The sequence below is a fragment of the Lactuca serriola genome, chromosome 6 (genome assembly GCF_051521515.1).
Source record: "Lactuca serriola cultivar US96UC23 chromosome 6, Lser_US96UC23_V15, whole genome shotgun sequence".
NCBI lineage: Eukaryota > Viridiplantae > Streptophyta > Magnoliopsida > Asterales > Asteraceae > Lactuca > Lactuca serriola.
In genome coordinates this window covers 193,872,557-193,878,976 of record NC_136413.1, presented here as the reverse complement: position 1 = coordinate 193,878,976, position 6,420 = coordinate 193,872,557, and positions in this window count along the sequence as shown.

The window sequence follows — 6,420 nt, the reverse complement described above, 5'->3', positions numbered from 1 at the left end:
TGCATTATGGTTTCGTGGCTAGGTTCAGGTTGATGATTGTGTTAGAACATCTCTGCATGTTCTTATCTGATGAAGGCTTTGGGGTTTGAAATATGAACCGAACACTTGGTTGGGATTCAGTAGGTTGGAGTTTCGGCTCATGTCAATTTTGGCTCGATTTTGTGGATAGTTGGGAAGAATATGGGTTGGGCCCATGGGTTTAGTGGATGTATGGCAAGACTACATGCTAAACCGTAGTATCCACTAGTATGAGTTTAGCCATTGCAGGAATGGTTGTAAGACTTTGAGGGGATCATAGCCTTCATCGGGGTTGAGTCGGGCTCGTTGTTGTTATTTATCCGCTATGTGTTCAGGCAAGATGATTGTTAGATCCTTATCGGTGGTTGGACTAGTATGGATCCTGATTGAGGACGAGGCCTATTTGGCTATGCTAGCTTGGTGAGACCCGTTTGGTTATGTTATTTGGGGTGAGACCCATAGGCGAGGCCCGATTGGTTATCTTATCTTGGATAAGCATTCAGACGTTGAAGTTATGCTTAAAGCATGTGGTATTGGTGGTAAGTCCCCAAGCCAGGGATGGAACGTTTGCAAGATTAGGGTGTTTTGTGATCTTAACGTTCAAGTGGATTAAATGGTGTCACCGTGTCTCGTGAACCATTAATTGTATGACTCTTGAGGGTAGGACCTGGTAGTGTCTAGCATGGTTGGGGCGTAACAACAAGTTTGGAGTAGGGAAGCTTAGTGATCAGAGGGTTGGGCCTGTGTGGTAGATAGGCTAGGGTAGCCTTTATCAGTCAGACTCTTGCTTGGAGATTTGTTGTACGATCGTACGTGAATTTTCAGTCTTGACAAACAATTAAGGTCTTCGTATCCCAGTTTATTAGGAGGTAAGAATGGAATCTTGAGATCTCAAATAGGTCGAACATGCAAAAAATTTTGGTTATCAGGATGTGAGTTATGTATTAGTTGGGAACTAAAGATTGAGACTCATATTGGGAGTCACATTTCATTTTGAGGTTCAAGGTTATCGGTATCCCAGAGTGGTCAGGGATTCTGTTTTTCCAGTTATCAGCAAGATAATGCAGGGCTGGAGAGATTCATTTTAGTTTAGGTTGCAAAGTGGAGTTATTATGGATTTGGTATGGGATGGTTCTTTCTGCATGGGAGTCTGGCATGGTATAGGTTTTTTTTTCAATTTTTGGGCAGAGCAGTTGGATCTTCTTTTGTTGGTTGAGGGCGGAGTGTGAAGGTTTGTTCTTTGTTAGCTATGTGATATATGCTAAGATTGGGCATGATAACAGTGTTAGAAGGCGGTCGTCTGTAGGTGATGACTTCTAAGTCCAACTCGGAGTTCAGGAAGTTCTTGTGGGGTTGTCTAGTGTGTCAGGGTAAATTCTAAGGATTGACTTCAAGGAAGAAATCTAATTTAAGTGGGGGAGAGTTGTATCACCCTTTTTCTACAATATAATGGTTTAGGACATTAAGGAGTCAAAAGATTGGTTTTGGGGGGAAATCGGGTGTCAGAACGTGACCATAGAGAGGTCACGACATGACAAACCAAAAGTGAAGACCGCATATCAGGACTGTGCTCGCGACGTGATGCATTGGTAGTCATGACGTGAGAAAGGTTGCAGCCCAAGCCCATGATCTTTTAGGGTTTCCTTCATATATGAACCCCCATTAGCTTGATTTTAGGGTTCATTGTCAACCTGCATCACCCTCAAACCTTAAAAAACCTTAACCTAAATTACTCTTGGTCTTTCTTGGCTCATTTTGGTTCTTTTGGTAGTTTGAAGAGGAAGAATAAGAGTTCTAGAGTTTTGATCCAACAAGGAAACATCATCATTATCATCTTGTCCACACTTTGAACCTTTGTAAGTGTCCATGATTCAACCTTTAGGCTTATAGGTTGCTAGATATAAGGCTTTGTCCCTTTCTCTTTAACTTTGAGCAAGTTAAAGTGATGGGATTCCATAAAGTTGGCAACTATATGGATCCTTGAAGCCTTTTGAGTATTATTTGGTTCAGATCTAGGATTTGGTTGTGAATTGGGAACCTTGCATAAGTTTAGAGTCATTTTCTTACCCTTTTACCTAGATTGGATAGTGACATGTTTTATAGGTTACAAAAATCTTATTTTTGCGGAAAAACATAAACCCTAAGTTCACCTACAACCTAAAGGATATATGTTCTCACTATGATTTGCAACAAACAATTCAAGAACCCTAAAAATACACTGCTATTTTCGAAATTATGAAAGGGTTATTAAAAAAACATACCTTTTGTTTATTATAGCAAATAAAAAGAAAATATTCTTTCTTTATTGGTCTTTGGAAAGCAATAAACAAAAGTCTCGTGCCTCTAATGACTCACACCCAAGCCCTAGCCAGTGATGGAGGCAGTGGGTGGACTGTCGGTTGCCCTGCCCTTGCCAATCTTTTAATAAACTCAATTATATCTGAGATAAAATGACTCTATGAATCAAATATTTAGCCCATCTATTAGTACTAATGTCCATCCCCTCCTAATTATATATATTAATTTGTGTAGGGTGTTTGTGAGACTTTGTACTTTTCATTTGCTTTCACCATGAGCAAACTACAAAAGACTAAATTCAGCTCTATTTTTACCAATCATTTTCATATCTATTTTGTTGAATATTACATTTTACACCCTTTAGCTTTGTAACAACTTATAATTCATATCATCATACTTAGGTTCACGCTCACTAGAACTTAATATATAGGTTATTTATTAAAAAACAATTGTTATAGTGAAACAACAACGAGCGTAGTAGCATATAAGAGATAATAAAAATTGAGTCCTACATAATCACACCACCTCCATCACATTTAGTTTTATTTTAATTACTGATTTATGGCCTATCGATTCATCAAAATATGTTCATAGCCCCTCCTAATTATTTAATAACTTTTGATTATCAAAGCCCCCCTTATCTTAAAATCCTGCCTCTGCCCCTGACCCTAACAATTGGAAGTTAAAGAGGAAAGAGAAGAAGAAGGAAGAATTTCGAAACTAAGCTCTTAGAATGATATGGATTATGAAAGTCTAAACTCTTAGGGGGTTTATATAGGTGTTAGGAAGGTTATATGTAAGGTATGTTCCTTTTAAACAACCATTACCCCCATTGCTTCCTCCCTAAGACATTCCAAGCTTCCTTAGAGCCCAAGAATACCTCTATAAACCCTCTAGAAAATGTCTCTTTTATGGGAGGTTCTAGCATTGGTCAATGCTCAACTTTTGAACATGGTCACCTTTAGTCCTTCTATTTTTAAGTAATCCAATTAATCCCAAAATTAATTCCAATTAGTTTCTGATTAATTTTTAATTACAAAATAGTTTTCTAATTAATATATTATTCTCATAATATATTAATAACTTATTTATTTTGATTTCTAATTAATTTTATAACCATATAATAAATTAATAAATCAGTCTCTTTCTCCAAAAAGTATTCCAGTTAATTAACTGGTTTGAGGGCAACCCAAAATGACTCTGCTAATAATTCAAGATTATACTAATTTAGTTATTGGCTTAGACACCTAATCTAACAGTCTCCCACTTGGATAAGTCTAAAACTAAATTATAGGCATAACTTCTAAATCAAACAGCAAAGAGTGCTTTCCAAAGCAACTGTTGAACTCTGATCCGATCAGATATTGGTCCTTTGATAAGTGATCAAATATTCCTCCGTTCTTACAAGATATCATATGGATATGAGACATGGATTATAATTAGTTTCATTGTCCAAAATTGTGTTTCCCGATTTCCTGATTTGTGAGGACATCATAAGACTTCTAATTGAACACATCAATTTAGTCATGATTGGGCCCAACACTTTAATCAAGACCAAATCACCGAGGGGCCAAAAGATATCGCTTTTCCCGTCATAAAAAAAGGAACGAATAAAATTAGACTCATATTCTTGTATCTTTTACTCACCAAATTATACATGACACTACATTTTATAACATCAAGTTACTGATGTGTTTTCGCAATACCAATGTACAACCGACTTGTAAGTTACAACTTATATATCTCCATTTTAAGAATATAAGATATTACCATCTCACAATTACTCGTGATATGATCCATGAATAATTCTTTGAGCGTGAGTTTATCCAATACTCAAAATCTACATTTTCTAAGTATGTATGAATGTTCTAGCAACACAATTTATATGTCTAAACTGCTTAGACAATCTACAATCTAATTCATGACAGTATTCGTTCACTACTTACTTCCTAAAGTATGAGCGACCGTGGAGATTCAAATAATCAAATTATTCAAGAAGTAAAACATGCAAAGTAAAACACAATAATAAACTAATTAACTATGCTCTAAAATCTATTGAATATAAATAATCTCTATTATTTAATTAACATAATAGTTACGACTTTATTCATTGTATAATGTTTCAAGTAATCAAATATCTACTTGAATCAAACATCAATCATTCCATGTTATGAACATGCATATTATGCCTCTTTATGGTATTTACTTTGTGAACATATCAATTGGACATTATTCCAATGATGCTCATTTCACAATTCCAAATTCTTATCACTATCCAAGATGTGATGGAATTCTAACTTAACATGCATTAATCTCCTATGATATCAAGATTCCAGATTCTCAGAGTCTTCGATATTATAGAATATCCCATTTGAACTTTGTCACTAGACACAATTCCATGGTAATGAAAGTTAAAATTCAAGGTACACTCCTTCAACACTTCTCTTGTATTAAGGTTCCAAATCACATGTAGACTTTTCAACCATCTCCCATTATGAAAACATTTCCATGTTTCCATATGACCATCAATTCTGATCAAGAATCATCTCAATCCAGAATCGTGTTACTATGGTCCATCCAAATTAATATCATACTTCCAACTGTCCACAAGCAACCAACCTTTTGGTATAACCTTAGAATTTTCTTGACAGTAGTTTAACAACTTTAGTCACACAAAATTCTAGTCCTTTTCCCCATAATGCTCTAAGCATTTGAAAAATCAGAATAAGTGAATATTATAGCATGTGTAATCGATCCTATATTTGAAGCATATGAGACTTGATTAATTATGTCTCACATAAGGATTTGATATTTATTCAGTCTTTGCTATAATATTTTCATATATCAGATCTCTTATGTCGAACCACTTCAATATGATATTCATATATGTCTATGACTAAGTTCTATTTAATTACATAGTCTAAAACTTTAGATTCGAAAAGAGTATGAGTCCCCTCTACCTTAAGTCTACTATAGCAAAACAATTCCCAAACTTTGCAATTTGCAAATTGAAAACTTTGTTCCCCGTAAATAGTTTTGTCAAAATGCAATACCAGAATAACAATCATGCTCCCAATAGCTTTGACATGTACCCAGAAATCAACTAGACTTCTAGAAATCAATACTCTTGACTTTCTTACTGATGTACAGATTTCTGTTACGCGATGATTTGATAAATCTCCAACTAGACTTCTTAAGCTTATACACCTTCATTGGATAACATATGTATATACATATGTGTTTAAACCCTTTCATAACTTGTAGATATATGTCTTGAAATTTCAAACAATTCCTTGCCATTCCTCACAATTCAAAATATGAATAGGGATGTCGTAATCCTATTGTGAATTTGAGAATGAAATTAGCACAACCAATATCAATTTTGATCATTATCATATCCTTAAAATCTAATAACAAAAGTATTTCATCATAATCATTCTCATGAATTAGAGTGAATCTTTGCCACATAGATTTCAATGGTTTATATGTTCCCATCCATGTGAATCTATCATTTCCAACCTTCAATCTTAAGACAGGTTTATGACAATATCAAATTCAAATGTAACTTTCCTTCATGGACTGAACTTTGTTATTTCTAAATTTCTTGCCCTCTAGGAGCACAAGGGCCTACCAATGCTTCCATGTTGTTAGCAACTCACTTATATTGATGAATGTACTTTCATTGACCAACGTGCTTTTGCTTTTGCAGTTAAATGAAGAAATAAAATTCATAAGCATTGCCAAATCAATTAGAAGTGCACAAAAATAAGAATGTGTCAACTAAACATTATAGGTTATCAACCTCAAGTTGCTTGCTAGTGATAACTAAAATGTTTATTGCCAACTGACTCTTGAAACTCTCAAGATTAATAAGAATCCCCCCGACTTCTTGACATATGAGTTTTCTCTCAAGAAACATTCCTTGACGAGCTAAAACAAATATTCAGAAGTTTTTGTGGATTCTTGACAAGAAAGCACTACATATAATTGGTTTCATTTTATCTTTTGTTTCCCGATTAACAAAAACATCACAAATCCAATTCTATATGTGTTAGAGTAAGAAAACATTTTACTCCATATATTTCGAGGTGTATTCAACCTTGT